The following is a 22,236-nucleotide window of genomic DNA, read 5'->3' on the forward strand; positions in this document are numbered from 1 at the left end:
CTGATGGGGAACCTCCTTCAGCCAATGGCCTTTGAGAGGCTGGACCAGGTTGGGCGTGGCTTTTGGTACCAAAAAGTCCATGGGTCTGCCCGCTCGCTCTCTCCCTGCTCACCACACCTGGATATTGAATTCTGTTCCTGTTCCCTGTTGTGATCTATGAGTTCCCCTTTAATAAAGAACCCCTTATTATACCCCATTCGGAGCTGGTGTGAGATTATTTAATTCGCGTTTTCCTTCCTCTGGTACATTCATCTGGCGCCGGTGTGGGCCCACCTGCCGCTGCCTAGGACCCGGCTTTCCCTGCTGCAGCCCACCGTTTTGCATATTGTGACTGACAGAAAGCTTTGGGTGTCTTTTTTATTCTGGCCACCAAAAACTCTCCGTGTATGGAATCTCTTTAATTGTCCTTAATAACTGCTCTTAATTTGTTAAACAAAGCACATTTGTCAGTATCTAAGTAGACAGCAATATATGATAATAAAACCAGAACTGTTCGTGATTGCTCATGTCTCTCCTCCCCGTGGCTGCAATAAAGATTATTGTACCTATTCACTGAAGTTTCCTAAAGGAGAAAGTTTACACACACACAACATACACACACACTCCACACACACACAGACCACACATACACATGCTGCACACACCACACACACACACACAGACTACACACACAGACTGCACACACCACACACACACACCACATACACATAGCATACACACCATACCCGCCCTGTCACCATACCTCCCCACACCACATTTACCAACATCACACACCACACACACACTGCACACACCACACCACACACACCACACACACACATACACTGCAAACAGAAATATTTTATTAGTTTCTCAGTTTTGCTATAACAAAACAGCACAGCTGAGTGAATTGAGACCACAGATATTTATTGTTACAGTTTTGGAGTTTGGAAGTTGGAAATTAAGATGCCAGTAGCACCTGGCTCCTTCTGAAGCTGGGTAGAGGCCCCTCCCTTGTCTGCTCTTCCAGGTTCTCTGGCCTGCAGACAGCCTTTCTTGTTTTGATTCAGGGCTTAGCGGTTCAGCATCTGCCCCCATCTTCACAGCTTCAAAGTTTCTTCTCTAAGGACGCCTGCCACATTAGGTTAGGACCCTTGCCCCATGACCTCAGTTTCTCTTGATCCATCTGCAACAAATCCCTTTCCCAGAAGGTAACTTTCATGGGTGCCAGCAGTTACGATGTCAATGTATCTTTCTTGAGAACACAAGTTAATGTAACAAATATGATTGCCTGATATCCTTAATTTTATATTTAAAATAGAGCAGTTTTTCCTGTCGCCATTTTGTTATTTTCCACTTACAAGTACAAACACTGCCGATTTGGCTCCCACTGGACTGTTCTCAGATGGTTTTGGTTTTCAAAAGAGCTAATAAAAATTATGTGTGGGATTTCTTAATGTGAGCTTACATGTTCACTCTGCAGCCACAACTTACAGTGAGAAGGATTCTCTGGGGACTACTGTTTATCAAGCAGGATTTAATGTTTCCTAAGCAGAAGGCAGGTTGTTTTCCTCATCCTCACTCCTGATACCACTGGAGTCACAGCCCTTGGGAAGACCAGTCTCTTGCTTTAGGTCACAAGACACATACAAGGTGAACCTTTGAAAAATGAAATAGCCTGTTTAAGGAGGGAGGGTATCAAAATTTTCCCGTCTGTCTACCTACCTACCTAGCTTTCTATCTTCTACATCTCTTATCTATCTTCTACATCTATTATCTATCAATTTTCTTTCTTTTTTCCCTTTCTGTTTCTTCATATATTATCCATTCATCCTTCCTTAAAAAGATGATGTAATAGCATTAAAGAAAAACTTGGCTTTTTGCCCTAATCTCTGAAACTGCATACAAACCTGTTCGTCTCTGCATACTGCAGTTAAAATATAGGATTTGAGGTTAATTATTTCTTTATGAAAGTAAAACATTTTAGTAGTTTAAACACAAATTCCTTTGAAAAATAGAAGCCAGCAAACTTTAAAAAGATAGTTTTGACTTGGGCCTGTCAGGAAAAAAAAAAGATATCAAAAAACATTAGGAAATTGACGAGGTAACCAGGTTGGCTTATCACGATGGAGGGCACTGCCGGTTAGGTCGGGCTGTGCTGTAATCCCCTACAATGTACCCCTGACCCACGCTTGTACTTGCTTCCCCAAAGTTGCTTACAGTAGATAGGACAAACCTCTTCTCAGGATTTTTTGAGTACAAATATTAAGTAGAAGTTGCTTCTTGAACTAGGTTTGTTGTCAGTACTTTTGTGTCCTTAGGCGGTGGCTGTTGGTCGCTAGCAGGTCTTCTCTGAAAGCTATAGGCAGTAAACCCTGGATCCATAAGCCTATTGGTTATTGGACAGTTGCAAAGAGGAAGACCTTGGTTGAGAGGGGAACCAGCACATGATGGCAACCCTGCCATCTCTTCTGTCTCTCAAGTCAGCTCGGGTGCCTGCTGATTTGTTGTGCTCTTTGAAACCTTGCTCTAAAGGGCTGCATCTGCCTTCCAGCTTGTCACGGAGGCTCTGTTAGCCCAGGGGGAATATTACAATGCCGCTCTTGCATACTTTAAAATGCAATCAACATAAACACCAAGGAATTCGTTTTTCACTCTCAAGTCCTTCTTGACTCTAGATTTATGACTCTAGTTCCTTCTGAGTACCTTCCTCACTCTTGGGCTCATTTGCTGCTCTTTGTTTTGACAGTTGATGCTGTTTGCATTGTGTTTAGTCCGGGTTCCTGTGCTGGCTGAGTCCGACTTCATGAGACAGTCCTGCCCTGATGCTGGTCCGCTCTGCTAGAACCTTAACCCTCTTGCCACTCTGCTGGGCTGCTGTGAAATCCCCCTTTGTTTTATAGTGTTATTAGACTTGAAATAGGCTATCTCTAACCCCTAGACTTCCCGCCTCCTCCTTTCTGAAGGACCCTGATAGAGACAGCAATGCGTAGAAGGATTTGCTGTTTAATGAGTTCATGAGTAAATGAAGGCACAACCCTCCTAGGGTTGGTAAGGTGGAAAACGCCAGTGTTCTAGATTGCTTTCTGCCTGAGGTTACCCATGGGAGGCTGAAGAGCCAGATGGGAAACTCCTCAGTCTGACTTCAGCATCCAGAGGAAAATAGCGGAGTGACAGCTGATTTGTGCAGTAGAAGGAATACAAATTTCTCTCCAACCAGGGACCTTCTCCAGAGAAGAGAAAACACAGATAGTTTTAACCTTTATCATAGGTTCTGCTGTTACTGATTGTGTCTTAGAATGTGGGTGGGGACCTAGTGTATTGCTGCAGAGAATGGCTATTGCTTTGTGTGTGACCCAGGCAGTGTGTGAGACCCTTCACACCCTGAGAGCAGTGAGTGTAAAGGGTTCTGAGACCCCAAGAAGGGGAAAGTCCTGAGTGGAGGGCGGAGCTTGATTTATCACAGACTTGTGTTGCTTATGAGACAAACGCAATGTTTGTCAGTGGGTCTGATGATTTGTGGTTGAATACCAGGGTAAGCCCCGAATGCCAGTGCTGTTTTCCATCTTCTCAAAGCCCCCCCCGTCGGAGGCCCCTTGAGATTCCTTAGTGCTTGAGATGCTCGGTGCAGAAATTCTCAATCCATTTTTGTTGTTGATTCTGTGCTACAAATCCCCTTCAGCCGCTAGAATGGTTTTGAACACTTAAGATGAAATATATAGAATTATGAAGAAAATCAATTTTGTCAAAATCCAGTTATCACAACACAGTAAGCCTGACAGCTGCTGCAATTATGAAGAGGTGATGTGCACAATAATTCGGCAAGGAACCAGTAGCAATAGGCCGGGGATGGAAACAGCACGATTCACAAATACCCAATCGGAGGCGAATTTATTATTGCCGCTCTGGGCTTTGTAGCCAGCAGTTAAAAGGAAGCAAACATGCTGGATTTTGTGAAAGAAGGCCAGCATTTCCCCCTTGCAAGTCCACAGTGCCCTACGAGGGGAACCTCTGCGAGAAGAACCTGTTTTTGTGGGTGCAAGTGTGAACTGGCTGTGGAACAGGCACCGCAGCTCATCAGCCCCCCCCCCCCCCCCCCCCCCCGTGGCAGCCGGATCTGTAAGGCAGTTACTCTGTGACTCGTGCGCCTACATTCATCACTTCACCTCTCAGCACCGCTTTCTCCTGTGTCACTGAATGAGATGTGCCGGCCTCATTCTTCTCCGAAGGTTAAATGTAGTGATCTATGTCAAATAAAATATGTCACATGCCTTCGGGTCCTGAGAAGGAAAGTCAATATTTAGTAGGTGTAATTTCATCTAGACAGATGTAGGGAAAATTAAATGGGAGAGATTAGTTTTCATTATTCATGATTTCTTTAATTTAGTTTTTTCCCTTTAATTCTCTTCCCAATAAATATTTCCTCATGATGATAATTTGTAGGGTTATAATAAAACTACCTAGATCAGTTCTGTTTCTTCCCTTAATATGATTTGGCTTATTAATAATCTCTTTGGGACTAGGGAGATGGCTCGGCAGTTAAAAGCATGTGCTTGCTACTCTTACAGAGGACCTGAGTTCAAATCCCAGCACCCATGTCAGGCAGCTCCCAGCTGCCTGTGACTCCAGCTCCAGGCCCTCTGATGACTTTGGCCTCTTGAGGGTACCTGAACATACAAGCATACCACACCGTACATAACTAACTAATAATATACACTTCAAAAATAATTTGTTAGTTGAAGGACCAAAAGCTAAAAGTAAACAACTGAAAATAGGGAGGTGTAATCCCCTGAAACTCTCAGCTCTTTCTGGGAGTGAAGAGATGAAAGTGATTCTGCTGTCCGTACCACCGACTCATGGAGAAACAGGTTCAGCGTGTGGTTTTCTAAAAGAATTTCCAACTTTTTCCAACCTGGCATATGTATGTATGAGTGTGTATGTTTGTGTGTGTATATGTGTGCTTGTCTATACGTATATGCATGTGTGTGTGTGTGTATATTTTGACCTTTGTCACCAACTGTGACAATTATAATGCTTCTGTAACGGGTGCTTTTCATCCTTTCTTGGTCATGATTAGGGCTCCAGGCGCTTCCATTGTGTGGTCCTTGGGTCCATCACAGCCAACTGCTTTTCCCAGACACAGGGCTGAAACATCAGAAGTAGTCCTAGCTGGTTGTGGTGAGTCATTGCTCAGGAACAGGAACTGGAAGTGTGTTATCCGGGCTGCTGGCCTACCTAACCATCTTTTAACACCCACTTCCTTTGCTGTGTATCTGGGCTGCCAACATTTCCAAGATCCACTTGCAGTAGGAAAGCTTCATGGTACGATTTGCAATAAAAGTGAACAGGGAAGACCTCAGCTGATCAAGATGCATAATCAGCTAATTCTGCGGTGTCCAGCTCCAGCAGATACATCAATAGCATCACAACGCTTGCCTCTAAGGCTCAGGGAGTATCTGGAAAGAAAGATTGCAAGAACCAGAGGAACCAGTGGACTGCAAGCCTACATGTCCTGGAAACGATAGTGAAGCTACCACGGTAACTTAACAGTGTGGTTACCCAAATGAACTGTGGCAATAGAAATAGACTATAGACTTGCTAATGTGGAAGGGGAACTCTCTCAGGGCTCCACCCCGAGACAGAGAACTCCAGACGGTAGCTGTGAGGGAGGGAAAGTTAGTCTTCTTAGGGATGAGCCCCTAATTGCTTATCCAACACCAAGTGGCCAGCAGAGATTACATACAGACAAGCAACACTAAATGACTAATCAGGTAGTGTGTATATATTTACATATACATGAGACCACTATTTTGAGATGAAGTCAGGGGACATGGGAAAGGTTAGAGGGAGGAGGGAGAAGGAAGAAAATGATGTATTATATTTTTAATTAAATTAAGATTAAATAAAAACAACTAAATTTAAAAATATATTTTAAAAAAGTGAATAGATACCTGCTAAGAGTTTTTACTACTGTGAATAGTGATGAGGCGAGCAGGCCTGCTTTTCATCCTGCCCGGCTCCGCATGGCTAGCTTAGCCTCGGAAATAACAACACACAAACCGTATTCATTTAAACACTGCTTGACCCATTAGCTCTAGCCTCTTACTGGCTAATTCTCACCTCTTGATTAACCCATTTCTAATAATCTGTGTAGCACCACAAGGTGGTGGCTTACCGGGAAAGATTCAGCATGTCTGACCTGGTGGCTGGCTCAATGGCATCTGCCTCACTGCCTTCTTCCAAGCATTCTGTTCTGTCTTCCCCACCTACTTATGTTCTAACCTATCAGGCCAAGCAGTTTTCTTTATTAATTAACCAATGAAAGCAACAGATAGATAGAGGACCCACCTACATCATACTGTGTGTGCATGTGTGTGTATGTGTGTGTGTGTAGTGTGTATGTGTGTGTATGTGTTTAAATACTTTTGTTCAGTTTTAGGTCTTCTAGGTCTAGAAATTTGTCCCATTTAGTTAGATTTTTTTTCAAGTTATTGGAATGTAATTTTCAAAATAGTCTCTAATGGTCCTATGGATATCAGTGTTATCTAATTTGATCTCTCTGTCCCTCTCTACCCCCCTCTCCCTCTCTGTCTCTCTCTCTCCCCCTCTCCCTGTCTCCCTCTTTTCCTCTTAGTATGGCTAAGGTTTTAACCTTTCAAAAACAAACCCTGTTTATTGATCATCCCTACTGTTATTTTAGTTTCCATTTCAGCTCTGATATTTATTATTTCTTTCCTTGTAAACTTTGGGCTTGGCTTATTCTTGGTTTTTATCCTCTAAGACTTTGAGGTATATATCTAGATTATTGATTTGACATTTATATATCAGTTTATTAAGGGGTGCTTTGGGGGAAGACAGACTCATGGAGCTGGGATCAAGGGAGCTGGGGACTGACCACACACTGCTTCATGCTACCTGACCCGGTCTACACAACCCAAGAGAGCCTGCAGCCCGTCTCTCTACTTTCAAGAGATCACATCCACAAACGAGAAACCATGCTCTAAGACTGGCACCCCAAAGCTTTTCTACATAAAACAAGACCGAAGGAGGTGGAGAGATGGCTCAGCAGGTCAGAGCGTGTGCTGCTCTTACTGAGGACCCAAGTTCAGTTCCCACATGACTGAGTGGCTCAGAAATGCCTGTGATTCCAACTCTCTTCTGGCCTCTTTGGGCAGTACACCCACGAGCACATAATGCCCTCAGTCCCTAGATGTGTGTACATGAGCATGTGTGTGTGCATGCACACACACACATACACACAGTTAAAAATGTTTAAAAACTGAGACTGAGCAGTCAAGTATGTTTGAAACCAGCATTTTGTACTCAATATGCTATGACTATCTTTTCCTGTCAAAAGTTCTACAGTCACTCATTTACCTGGATACATGACATTTAATAATTGGAAAAGTATAATCTAATATTAAGTATGACATTGTGGAGATCAAATAGAGAATAATGTATCTAGTACTTTTTATTTTAATTTTTTTGTTCATTTTACACACCAACCACCGTTATCCCTCCCTCCCCTCCCCTCCCTCCCACCCTCCTACTCCACCTCTCATCCATTCCTCTGAAAGGGTAAGGCCACCCGTGGGGAGTCAACAGAGCAGGGCACATTAAGTTGAGGCAGGACCAAGCTCCTCCCCCCTGCATCAAGGCTGAGCAAATTATCCCACCATGGGGAATGGACTCCAAAGAGCCAGCTCATGCACCAGGGATAGATCCTGGTCCCACTGCCAGGGGCCCCCATATTCAGTACTTTGAGTTACATGTAAAATTTAACACGTGTGAATTATAGTAATTATTTTTACCTGTTGAACAGAAATATGAAGTCGGTGGTTAGTTTTTCTGTTATTATTCTATTATTTTAGTTTCCTTTTTCCGAGTCATTGCTTTATAAAGGTCAAGACAGTGGTAATTTAAATTAGTGAGTTCTGCTGTCATGAAGAAAGCACAGAGGGTAAGGTGTGAGTTCAGCCCTCTTGTCTCTTTGGAGAGCTGGCGAGGGTGGCTTGCGGATAAGAGAACTATGGATAGCTTCTGTATGCGTGCCCACCTTCGTACACCCCTGACAGCAAGTGCTGGGCTGCTAGCGGCTCCTAGGGAGCCAATGTACAGTGTAATTTCAGAGCAAGCGTTCTTTCTGACACTGCCTCGTGAGTCTGGTTCATAAAGAATGATGTCACCTCCAGGGGTCACATTAATGAGCGATTTCTATATCAATAATAGATAGAACTCGTCAGTGCCAACCTTCACATTTATAGGCAAATGGAGCACGAGTCCCTGGCGGTCACTGTTTTTTCTCTAGGATCGTTAGGGGAGAGTTTCGAGTTTTCCTTACTACATGGCCAGAAGCCAGGGTGGGCTCCTTGTGGACCATGTCTGAGGGTAGACTTTGCCTGACTGTAGCGAGTGCCCAGATTTGGGTAAGAAGCAGAAGACCTTATATGTTGGAATCTTCAAAGAGGATGTAACTAATAGTAATTGCATGCACACACACACACACACACACACACACAAACTCACATGAACATGCACCCCCTTTCCCCCCAGAACTAGACAACACAAGACATTATTCTGTTTGGCAACTTAACAGCTGGTTTTCTTTTACTCAAATATTTGACTACAATTTTCATGGCAGTTGAGGCATTATAACTTTGAAGGTCCTCTGAGGGTTTTGTCAGAGTGAAAGAAGGGAAGAAAGCATTGCCTCAGAAGTAAACACTTTCGAATTTAACTGAGAGTGGCACGGATCTGTCGGTAACAGCATCTTCCTCTTTTTGTCTTTAAAAGGCAGGGTTAACAATGATCTCTGCTTTGTTCATAAATTAGCTAGAGAAAATGCAAGGCTCTTGTTTCAGAAGTCTGCCCAAGGAATCAAAGAGAGATTTCGGTGCTTATCCAGCAAAGATGCTCTCCTTGTTACAGTTGATGTCGGTGCAGAAAGACCCTAGAAGGCTTCTGGCCTCCCTCACTTTCCAAGCTGAGACTGAGAATCGCCGTAGCCAATACCCACTCTGACCCAGCCTCCCCAGATGATCCGATGGAGAAAAACACACATTAAACTAAGATTCCTGGGAGTCTGCTGGTGCAATGAACATGTATAGACCCCTCGGCAGGATGCGGTGCAGTAATGAGGCCAGGAGGCTCCAAGCCGGTGGGACTGTGTGAGCATTTCTATGGCAGTATTTAGAATTTGGTCTTTAAACCTGTCAAAATATGTGTCTGCCTCCTGTGGTGCTGATTAGAGTGTTTATGTTTTAATTCATCAACTAAGTACATTTCTACTCACCTTACAGAAGAGTAGATTCCTAGGAGGTGGGGGAGGAATGATGGCAGCTACATCAAATCTCAGTAGTTAGTATGTTGAATTTGACTGTGAAGTTACGTCTTCCCAGAGATGGAGTCTGATTGTGATTTGTGCTCATTCCTGTGTGACATTTGATGGAGTTTTCGTGAGCAAAGCTGCTGTTTGTTCAGTGGTTCTGTTTAAAGTGATCCTTCATGCTTGCTTCTGTGAGTCTCAGAGAATGCCATGCCCCTTCTGTGAGCTGTCACTCTGACACAGCATGTGTCAGTGAGGCCCTTAGGAGGTCAAGAGGTGCCTTAAGGGAGGCCCATGCAGATACACTGCAAACTCTGTCATTGCATCCCCATATTTACCCAGTGTGACTCCCCATATCATCTCCAAGAGATGCCATTCTTGGCCCCCCCCTTGGGTTTTACATTTCTGTTTCATGCCTATGCCGTGTTCCTACTGTGACCAATTACTAACCCCACTGAGACTCTGTTCTCTTCTGCAGCTACAAAGGAAGCCTTATTTCTCTGTTCTCCTCAATGGTAAGCCGCTGCGTCTATTCGTTATTGATTATGGAGATTTGGCGTGAGCCCCAGAGCGTGCAAAAACAAAACAGAAATGTTCTCCCGTTCACTGTTTTGGAGCTGGTGCCACAGTTTGCCCTTGGCTGGCCTCAGATGCATAAGCTCAGGTGATCCCCTTGCCTCAGCCCGCTAGGTATCAGGCTACAGGTGTGTGTCTCACACTTGGGCTCTTCAGCGCTAGTGAACACATGGTTGCCGATGAGAAAGGTTTGTTAAGTCGTTCAAAATAATCCTGAGCTTTGTGTAGCACTAATGGTGTGCTGGGTACTTAAGTGTGTGTGTATACTTAGTACAGCAGACTCACTTAACTAAAGGAAAAGGTAAGAAATTATCTCTCAGTGCCCAGACATTATTCTGATCTGGACACTCACACTCATTTTTGAAGTTAATAAAAAATATAAACATAGCTTCCTACAATTTTCATTAATACATGTTTAGCAATCTAAAGATACAAGGGAACAAAGACATTTCCTTCTCTCTTTTTCTTGTATTTAATATTTGGAATTTTTTTTTTTTTTTTTTTTTTTTTGTTTTGTTTTCGAGACAGGGTTTCTCTGTGGATTTTTGGAGCCTGTCCTGGAACTAGCTCTTGTAGACCAGGCTGGTCTCGAACTCACAGAGATCCTCCTGCCTCTGCCTCCCGAGTGCTGGGATTAAAGGCATGCGCCACCACCGCCCGGCTGATATTTGGAATTTTTATTGCAACCTGAAGACATTGAATGGTAATGGTGTTTTCTTATTCAGTTTTGGAAATGGATTTTATGGTTTTACAAACAAAAATATGCATGATAGTAAACCTCTGGCAGAAAAGTTTGTGATGTGACATACGATACTCCCTGAGAACTCTTCCAGGCAGAAAAGGACCATTAGAATATTGTACAAAGAACTGGAGAGAGAGCCGTGGAAACTCCAGTGGGAGAGGTGGCTCCCACACACTGGACCTGTAGGACCATGATAAACTGCTGGCATCTGAGGGAACCACTAGGAAAAAAAAAAACCCTCTTCTACCCTCATGCCAGAACTCCACAATCACTGAGGCTGTCAAGACCAAGGGCTCCCATCCTCCCCTCCTTCCCAGTACCACATGCAACCTGCTACAGCCAGAGGGATCCGAGAACTCCATCTTTTCAATTCCGTGTAACTGGACCAGTGTAGTCCATAAGCTGGTTCTGATCCCAGCCTGGTCAGGAGAGCTGTTCTTTGCAGTGGGCATTGGTTAATGCAGACTCAAAACTGGTCAGAGGTTGGGAGGCATAGAGGAAGATGGAGCACAAGGAATTTAAGAGTCAGAGGGTGGGGAGGGGCTGTGCACGGCTGTCCTCTGGTGCTAACATGGCTCTTTGTGCTCTTCAATTCACGGCAGCTGTGCTCCCTGCACGTGAACAAGTCAATCCGCTTTCCGGTATGGATGAGGGAAGGGCTCACAAAGGCTTGCCCATCGCTGAGGGGATATTGGCAATCGGTGTCTGTCAGGAGAGGGACAGTCATTATTCTTTGGGTACGTGGCCCCTGGTAGCTGGGCTATGATCCAGTGGATATCCCTTCATCCGTGTGCATATGGACAGCACTAATTCAGTTCAGTAGATTTTTTTTTTTTTTTAAGCAGATGAGTTTTTAAAATGTCGGCAGGAGGATGCAAGGGGTGTGTTCTGGAGGAATTAGAAGTGAGGCATGGATCTGATCAAATACATTGTATCCATGTAGGAAATCCCGGAGAATAAATACAAAGTATTATACAAAAGAATATTTGGACACATTTGTGAGTACCATGACAGCCCGTTTTACATCTTTATCCTACTTTGGCAACTTTAGGATCTGGGTAAATGTTGGCTGAGTTCAGTAAAAGTGGTTTACAAAAAGAAGGAAAAGATATCTGCCGTCTCCACGAACACATTCACCATTGTTGTCCGGGCTTATTTCATTGCCGGTATTTCCCCTTCAAGGATAGCTGGCTCGTTCTCCCATTAGCATAAGCCTCATAGCCACCATTTCAATTCGTTTTCCAAAATGGAAATACTTTTTTAAATCTCCTTTCTCATTACAGTAGTAAAGATAGCAGCACACTCAGCCCTTTCAAAGTTCATTAAGTACATAATGAAAATTCTTTATATGTTTTTACTTCCTAGAAATTAATGTGTTTAACTCTTTTGTCCATCTAAATGCCTTCTTCCATTCCGGTCAGTCAGCATAGCCATAGCTTACTCTGTGGTTTCTCATTATGAACATTTAAGAACTTTCTTCCAGTTTGCTGTTACAAATCACACTCCAGTGAGTATCATCCCACATAAGCTTCGCCTAGATGCACGTCTTGAGAAGCCTCTCGGAGCGGGGCCACTGGGTTAGTGGCTACAAATGAAGCCAAAGCATTTTAGAGTGTTTTAAACTGCCTTTGGTTTTCAGCAGCACATGTGAATGTGCCCAACTCACGACGCTTGGTTTGTGATGTCGGCATCCAGCACTTGCCAGACCCCTCACCACGGTTGCACTGTAGTTACTGTGCTTTGTTGTGCGTTTCTTTAATGCCCATGGGAGCGTGTTCCAATGTTTGTGGGTTGTATTTCCTCTGGTGGATTAGGCTGTAATAATGTAATTGCTAACAATTACCATAACTGATGTAACACCCTGATTGTATGTATGAACACTGTTAAGTTATGGGGTACTCATTTGTCTGCTAGATCAGTAAATTTTAAGTTTGCAAATTTTAATTTTTTTGTTTAAATTTGGAGAAATTTCCAGCTTATAATAAACTGTTGGTATTTTATTGTTTTTTTTAGTTTTGTGACTCCTCCTTCCCGTAAAGGCTTTATAGTTTTCCAATATAATGGATTTGTGTGTGCGCACGGGGGCAGGTGCATGTGTACGTGTGTATGTGCATGGGGGCAGGTGCATGTGTACATGTGTGCATGCGTGTGTGCACATGGATAGGTGCATGTGTATGTGTGTGCACATGTGTGCAGAGACCAAAAGACAACCTTGAATATTCTCACTCAGGCACTATCAAGTTTTTGTTGAGATGGTTTCTCTCACTGGCTTTGAATTTGCCAAAAGTGCCAGGTGCCTCTTGTCTCGACTTCGTGGGTTCTGAGATTGCATATTCAGCTTTAAACAGTGTTTAAAAAATACTTTTATTAATTCTCTGAAAATTTCATATACGCATAAAATGTATTTTGATCATATCTACCCCACTCCTCCTCTTAACTCCTTCTAGATCCATCCCTTACTCCACCTTAAAAACAATCAGAATTCACCAATGCAATTAACATGCTCATTACTCTCACACAAATACAAAATATTAAATTAAAAAAGGACTTGTATGTATTTATGAACACTATGACAGTGCCTTTAATTTTTTTACCTTGGTTCAGGATTTTTGATTCAGATCCTAATAAACACTCCTTAGCCAGGGGCAGGAGCTTGTGAGCCACTCCCCATTTCCTTCTGGAACTTTGATTGGCTTGGTCTTGTGCAGGTCTTGTTCAGGCAGCTGTAACTGCTGTGAGTTTGAATGCAGCAGCCTGCCATGTCCAGGAGACAGCTTCCCTGCAGTCTGAGATGGTCCCTGAGACTTGGGTCCAGATTTATAGCATCAGACACGTTTCCTCTTGTAGAGTGAGTCTTAAATATAAGCAGAAGGTGATTTGTTATCCCCATAACATTCATGTGACTTCCATAGGCATATCTTGCCATGTTCCATGTGTGTGTATGTGTGTGTGTGTACGTATATGTATGTGTGCACATGCCTGGGCATGTATGTGTGTGGGATGGGGTGCTTACAGGGGCCAGAGGACAACTTTTGGGAATTGTTTCTCTCCTCTACCAGGTGTTTTTCGGGTATTGAACTTAGGTTATTAGGCTTGGCAGCAGGCACTTCACATTTTCTTTTTATTCCTTGGGAATGTCATAAATTTATTCGATGTGTTTTGATCCTGTTCACCCTCTCCTTCCCAACTCCTTCTCTCCCAGCTTCCTCATTCCTCCCTCTCTCTTTCACCCACCATGCCCAGTGTGTGCTGGTTAGATGCTCGTAGGTATGGGGTCACCCGCTGGAGGGAGCTTGGTTGCCCTACCCTTAAAGAATACTGATTTTTTTTAAAAAAAGTTATATGGAATCCTACTACTATAGAGGCTTCAAAGAGCAAATATACGTATATAAAAGATGTTTTATGGCGTTACTGTATACCTAAGAGAAATACCCCAAAGAGACACACTAAGCTAGCAAATACAAACCCAAGGATGGAGACTGGGCTACTTCTCTGCTAGGGATTTAACTTAGGGCTTTATAAATTCCAGGCAAAAGCCCTACCACTCAGATATGCCTCTAGTGCAGTGGCTCTCAACTGGTGGTGACAACCCCTTTGGGGGACGTCAAACGATCCTTTCTCAGGGGTCACCTAAGACCACTGGAAAACACAGATATTTACATTATAATTCATTACAGTAGCAAAGTTACAGTTATGAAGTAGCAACAACAATAGTGTTAGGCTGGAGGGCACCATAGCATGAGTAGTAGAGTGTTGAAGCGTTAGGTAGCTGGAGGGCCCCTGCTCTAGTCTATCCTGGTTTAATCCTGCTTGTGAACCCTATGTGATATTTTGTTGAGTTATATTTACCAGTATGTTGTTCGCAGTTTAGTTGTTTATTCCCAGATCAGAGTTTCCTGTAGGTTTTCCTGCACTGCCCTCTCTTCTCTGGGTCCAGGTCTTTCCTTGCTTTCTCACTTACTCCTTTTTTTTTTTTTTTTGGTGCTATCTTTGTTAATTTTTCATATTTGGGCTGTATTTGCTTTCCTAGAGTTAATTAGGCTGTTTCCATTGCTGTGCTTTGGCACTGAGTCCGCTTACTCAATATGAGATTGACTATGTGTAAGAATTCACTTGTAAAATGTTGGCAGAGAACACAGGCATTGTAGTAAATAAGACAAGTGTAAGAAGAAACACAGCATGGATTGTTTTTCTTTTTATTCTCTGCCAATGCCTCATCTCCTTTGTAAGTTAATTTCCCTCCTCAAGTGAATAATAACAAGGACCTTTGTATCTCTGAGATTAATCAGTATCTTAAACTGGAATTGTCCTGGTTCAATAATTACATTCGCAGTCCATCAGTTCAGATTTGACGGTCTGTTGACATTAGTGGTTCCTGAAAAGCCTGGTGATTTATTATCATGTTCCTCTTCTGCCCAAGTGACAAATCCACTTATTTCTCTCTTTGTTGGCCTCTCGTTAGGAGTGTTTCATTGTGTTAGAGGCATAATGTCTTCCTCCGCTGGAGAAAGCACGGACTGGCACCGCAGAGAACAGAGCGCTAGTTTGAAGACAGATAGGTCTGACTTTTCCAACCAGTTACGCTACATATTAACTGTCCAAACTTCCAGCCCTAAGTGGAACGTTCTTACCTTCATCGAGGCTAGGAATGCTGCAGAAGGGGAGGCAGAGAGAACGTGGGAGCTGGGAGATGAGGAAGAGTGAAGAAAATGGCTGTCTTCTGGAAATGACATGGGCAACTGTTGGGAGCAGTGAACCCCCAGATCCTGAATTTCTTGTAAACAACTTGTTTTCCCCTGATCTGAGTGCCTGCAGCTGCTCTGAGCACGAGACCCGCAGGAGTTCCTGATGGCAGGGGAATGGTTTCTGGTGCGTTTGGCTGGGGCATGGCTATCTCTATATAAGCTGCCCCTGGACACAATAAAGGGGCATTCTTGGGGTATTCTTTTTTTTTTTTTGGTTTTTCGAGACAGGGTTTCTCTGTGGCTTTGGAGCCTGTCCTGGAACTAGCTCTTGTAGACCAGGCTGGTCTCGAACTCACAGAGATCCGCCTACCTCTGCCTCCCAAGTGCTGGGATTAAAGGCGTGCGCCACCACCGCCCGGCTTGGGGTATTCTTGTTTCAAGGATGATCCTTGTCTCTGTGCTGTCTGTGAGTCTTTGTGTGTTTCAGTCTCCAGCCCCTTGCCTGGTTCATGAACAGCATGGTGGCGCATAGAGCGCAGACAGGAGTCATGTGCCGCAGGCAACACTGACTGGATTTAGTGGGTTATCAAAAATAAGAAAAACAACTTATGGAATTAGGATGGGGTATGTTGGGGGGATATGGGAGAGTTGGAGGGGAGAAATAGGTGGTGAATAGGGTCAAATTTTACTGTATGTATGCATGAAATTATCGAAAAAGAAAAATTATAAAAAGATAACAGCATATCTTTGTCCTCTTGAATAATCTGAAGGTATTCCTTCTTGTCCTCCCAGGTGCATTCCTAGGTAACTGTAAGACTGATTTCTGTCATCGGAGATTAGATTTGTCTTTCCTACATTTTATATGAATGGGATAATAGAATAGGCAGCTTTTAGTGTGGATTTCTTTCCCTAAATGTAGTGTTTCAGTCTGGTTTTGTGTGTGTGTGTGTGTGTGTGTGTGTAGACGTAGAGGGTTTTTTTCATCTCTCTCTCTCTGTCTCTCCCTCTCTCTATGTATGTAGCTTATGTATATTTGTGAGCATACATGTATGTGCAGGTGCCGGTGGGGATGAATGTGTTATTTTCATGTGGAGGTCAGAGGTTGATAGAAGTCCTTCATTATTGCTTTTCAGTTAATCTTCTGAGATGACCTCTGAATGGCAAGCTTGTTGATTGGCTAGCCTAGCTGCTAGTCACCTCCCAAAGTCTACTAGCTCCACCTTCACAGCCCTGAGGTTAGGGTATGTGATCATACCTGGCTTTTATGTGGGTGCCAGAGATTGGGACTCAAGCTCATGCTGGCACAGCTGGCTTTACTGACTGAGCCACCGCCTCCCTACCCTGGACCATAGTTTAAAAACAATTTGAAGCCTTAAAGTTCTTGTCAAATAGATCTTTCACTTCCTTGGTTAGTGTAACCCCAAGATACGTTATGCTATTTGTGGCTATCGTGAAAAGTGAAGTTTCTCTGATTTCCCTCTCTGCTTCTCTATCCTTTGTGTATACAAGGGTTACTGATTTTTTTTTTTTGAGTTCATCTTGTATCCTGCCACTTCACTGAAGGTATTTATCAGCTGTAGGAGTTCTTCGAAAGAGTTTTTGGGGTCACTGATTTACACAATCATATCATCTGCAAACAATGAAAATTTGACGTATTCCTCTCCGATTCGAATCCCCTTGATCTCCTTATGTTGTCTTATTGCTATTGCTAGAACTTCAAGAACTATGTTGAAGAGGTATGGAGAGAGTGGACAGCCTTGTCTTGTTCCTGATTTTAGTGGGATGGCTTTGAGTTTCTCTCCATTTAACTTGATGTTAGCTGTTGGCTTGCTGTCTATTGCTTTATTATATTTAGATAGGATCCTTGTATCCCTAATCTCTCCAAGGCCTTTATCATAAAGGGGTGTTGAATTTTGTCAAACGCTTTTTCAAAACAGAACAGAAACCACACCAGGAACAGAAAAGTCTCTGCTTCTCCTCAGCTTCCTCTCCATCACCCCTTTATCTGTCCTGATGGCGGTGGAGGCTTCCGTGTGTCATATAGTTTATCCCTTTGTCCCATCAGCTTGACTGGCACATGCTCATTGCCATGAGTCACCGGTCTGGTTCAAGGCCTGTGGGCTTTGGCACACCATCCTTTTTGAATCCGCACCAGAGCTCCTCTGGGATGTCCTGTGGCTTCCCAGAGTCTTGGAGATCTTGCAGGAATAGTTCTACAGGACCAGTCCCTTCAGGAGCTCCAGCAGGACCCAGAGTAGATGCTAGGGTAGGTCACCCAAGACCCCGTTCTGGACCTGGGTGTTAGTCAGGCAGGTCACATTGAGCCCCTGGGGCCACCTGCCCTCAGGTGAGGTGGTGGAATCAGCTCCCCTACATGCAGGCCCTCAGGGTAGGTTCATCTTTGCCAGTAGTGAGGGGTGGGGACCCTCTCTCCCGAGTGTTGTGGCCAGCAATAGGTAAGATCAGCTTTTCCAGAGCAGTGAAGGGCCTCCAGAGGTGACACTAGCCACAGACATCAACAAAGACTCCAGCTGTGCTGGGCCACGGACCCAGACATGGCCCTAGGCAGCAGCCTGGACACAGATGACATCCTGGCTCTTTGTGTAAGGATGGCCACTCAGGTGGGAACGGTTCTGGTAGCTGCATGACTGCCAGACACCATCAAGGCCTCAGGCTGCAGCCCCAACCCTGGGCCTCTATGTGACCATTGGTGTCAGTACAGGACCTGGACTTCAGCTCAGACCTCAGCCACACAAGGACCATGGACTCAACATGGTCCTTGGCAGCCGCTGGGTCTGGGTGTCACCACTGCTCCCTGCAGCAATATGACCCTGAGACTCCAACATGGCCCTCGATCTTGGGTGTCTGCAAGGTCTTCCATGGTAGCAGGAGCATGGGACATCAGCACAGACCCTGGCTGCAGTAGGACCACGGACCCTGGCATGGCCCCCAGCTGAAGCTTGGGCCCAGAGGCCGCAGTGTCACTGAGTGGCAGCCCAGGTCACTCAGATCTGGATGCATCCTGGTCTGGACATCAACCTGGACTCAGGTGGCTGATCTGACCCTGGGTTTCTTCATCACACATGTCAGCCGGAGCCACATATGTCATTCCGGATGGTGGCCACTTCAGTGACATGGAGAAATCCAATTTTCATTACTAAAGTGGAAGGAGATATAATTGTTTTTTATTTTAGAAGAATGATAACAACTGTAGTTTGTAAACAGAGACTGCTTGTTTGTTTCCCGGTTGCCCAGACCTGAATAATCACACAGAAACCATATTAATTACAACACTGTTCAAACCAATGACTCAGGCATATATATATAGCTAGCTCTTACATCTTGAATTAACCCATTTCTATTAATCTGTGTATCACCAAGAGGCTGTGACTTACTGGAAAGGTTCCTGGTCCTTCTCCTTCGGCAGCTACAGGGTATCTCTTTGATTCCACCTACTCTCTCTCTATATATCTCTTCCAACCTGGCTATATTTTGCCCTGCTATAGGTCAAAGCAGCTTATTTTTTATTAACCAGTGGTAATAAAACATATTCATAGCATACACAGGGACTCCCACATCAATAGTTTTTGAAAAATACCAGTTGGAGCCTTGTTTTAGACCTGGTTTGCTAATGTAATTGCTGAGGTGACCATACTGTATTGTTTCTTATCTATTAATACAGTGGATTGCATTGATTGATTTTTTTTTCATATTCAACCTTTTATTTATAAAACAAACCCAGTTGGCGCATAACATTTTATTTTAGTTTTACATATTGCAGGGTTTAATTCTGCCTAAAACAATTGCTTGTTCATTAGGTGGAGGTCACACACGCTTGCTTGAAGTGTTAGTTGTGCTGAAATTGAGTGTGAGGCAGCCAGAATAGAGCCTTCTCTACAGATGAGATTGGAGCCACAGGGCAGTGGGTAATTTGTTCTATCGTCATAGTGTTGAGTGTCACTAAACCCAAGCTTCCTGGGTTTTTTTTTTTTTTGGACATTTTTTTTATAAGTGTGGGAAGTTCATACTGAATATATAATGTCAGGCGAATTTTCCTCCCTTGTCCGTTGCTGCTGTCAGTTGATATTGCCGCTTTTGTGCCGTGAAAGCTTTATAAATGGACTTCAATTACTCTGCCTTCCTTGAGAGCTGACAAATCCAATAGCTCAGATATTTTATGTGAGATCTACAATCTAACATCAAGGTCTTTCTTCCCAACAGAATTTAAGTAATGAAAACAAAACAGGGGCAGGGGGGAATGAAAATGTGCTGAGCCAGGTCCTTTGGAGTAAATCGGTTTTGAGCGACGAGCCAAGGGTTATGCTGATGGCACCACTGAGGATCGCTCCGTGTGGTGTTACCTGCTGCGTAACTGTAAAGTGGCTTTTATGATTGCCATTTGATTTCTCGCAGTAGAATTTCTCTCAGGTTGTGGTAAATGATAAAGTTCTAGCTGTAGCCTCCAGGATAAATGTGTCAGGAACAGCTATCAATATACAGAGCAATATCAGCATCTCAGTGAGCCATGCCTGCCTAGAGTCCTAGCATCCAGGGGACATGAGGCAGGATGACTGTGACTTTGAGGCCATGTGGCATGCCTGCCTAGAGTCCTAGCATCCAGGGGACATGCAGCAGGATGGCTGTGACTTTGAGGCCATGTGGCATGCCTGCCTAGATTCCTGGCATCCTCTCTGGATGTGAGGCCTGATACATAGGAAGAGATACTCGTCTAATACTGTACATGTGCTGAGTAGTTCATAGTTGGGGATGGGGAGATATGGCATTTTATTGGTAATTTGATAAAATGTGCTGGTAAAATAACCTTCTAAATATTTCTATTCCTGCTCATAAGTTACTGGTCTGTCAGCTTTGGTAGAGAACACTGCAGTGGGCAGTGTTCACTGCAGAGAGCATGACTGGTCCAAACGGTGAGATAAGTGACCACTGAATGTTCAGCCCTAACTGGGACATCTTTACCATCCCCTCCAAAGCTCAGGGAACATGACAGAGGAGACAGTGTAAAGAACAGAAAAGCCAGAGGAAAGGGTAGGGTCGCAGACCTCTGTCTTCTAGGCTTGTCATAGCAATGACGTTCTTGGTTAAGGTAGGGTCGCAGACCTCTGTCTTCTAGGCATGACGTGGCCACGACATTCTTGGCTAACAGTACTCCATTACTGATGCAGGGCGAGGATCACGAGGTCCCACCTTTCCCTGAGATTTTTATTGGCCGCTAATGACTATTGTGGGAGAGGCTTACAAAGCCCCATCCTTCCCCGAAGAGCCATCTGTAAGCAGTTAGTGGTTGCTGGGGAAGGGAAGACATTTTACCTAGTGGTTTAACTACTGATAAGTTGCCTGTACTCCTGTAAATAACCCTTTACCCATACTTCTCTAAGCAGCCCTAGTTAAGGTCATTGGATTAAAAAAAAAGACATAGAAGTCGGCGGGAAGAGAAATGGAGTCAGCATGAGTGTCAGGGGACAAGAGAGGACCGTGGTGGGTGCCGTGTCAAAGTGTGTACACACATGAAAGGTTCATCTGAGAGCTGTTATCATATATAATTGCTGTTTGCCGATAAAAACTTAGAAAGGACAAGGAGAGAGAATAAAAAGTAACCTAAACAAACCATAACATAAGTTATGCTACGTGGTTGGGCATGGTAAACATATTTCATCTGAGGTAGGGTCTCACTGTGTAGGCCAAGCTGGCCTCGAGCTCGCAATCCTTACCTCAGTTTCCACTGTGTTGATATTATGGATTTGCGACACTTACCTGCCTTAAATCTCCTTTGACTTACGATATCTTCAGTGAGCATCAACTCACTGACAGGTGGGTCCCTGTCCAAACCATTGAAATCAGCATTTGTGAGGTCTGGGCCCGGACCAAGATGTTGATTAACTATTCTTTGAGATGATTTAATATTCTGTCAGGGATGAGAAACACTCATGGGGACTTTGATTTTGTTGTTCACTCTGGCAATAGTCCTGGAGCTTTACATTTTTATAGAAGAAAAAGGAAAAAAAAATCTCATTTAGTTAAGCTCATAAATCACAAGTATGTATCTTGATAAATGATATCATGTGAACATATTGAGTCAGATACCAACACCTGGGTGAAGACAACATTCCCTCGTGGTCTTGAACACCTTCCCAATAACTACCCTCACATTCTTTCTGGCCACAGCTGCTCCAACCTTTAATGCTGCTAATCTGCTCTCTAGGACCTTGTGTTGCGAACGTGGACTCACCTTGTTTCCCTGACACCCACATCACCAGACAGCTCTGTTTATAAACATCTTGTTGGCCCTGTCGCAGACTTTCTGAATCGAAATCTTGAGGGCTGGAGGTAGGGAAGTAAAACAAAATTTACATTTGTTCTTTTGTATTAAAGAAACCCCAAAATTGTTAAAATAATTATGGCTCACACTTACTGAGGCTATTCTAGGTGCCAGGACCCAGTTCTAAATATTCTTGACGTCAGTATCTAATATCAGTCTTACAGTACTCTGGGATAAAGTAGACATAGTCTGTGCTTATCAAATAGCCAGGTTGAGAGTCACTGAAGCTAACGTGCTTGCTCAGGTCGCACGTGGTGAGACTCACTCTGGCATGCCCCAGGGTTTTATTCCGCTTTGTAGTAATGAAAATAGCTGCAACACACAAACTCATCACTTCCCCGTCTCAATTTTCTTTTTCAAAAAAATCAATCTGAAATTAGGAAACACTGCAGATTTCTGTGGAGAACAACCCTTGCTTGCTTTTCCCACTTTTGGTGTTCTTTTATTGTTTATATATTGTTTGAGATTTCCATGGGAACAAAAGGCTGCTTGAGAATATCAATTATTATCACAATGTTAATGACTTGATGCACTGGTCCTCTAGATGGAACAGATCTGTTTAGTCCAAAAGGTAAAGCGTGACCGGAGGTGC

This window comes from Chionomys nivalis, chromosome 6 (assembly GCF_950005125.1).
Source record: "Chionomys nivalis chromosome 6, mChiNiv1.1, whole genome shotgun sequence".
Taxonomy (NCBI): domain Eukaryota; kingdom Metazoa; phylum Chordata; class Mammalia; order Rodentia; family Cricetidae; genus Chionomys; species Chionomys nivalis.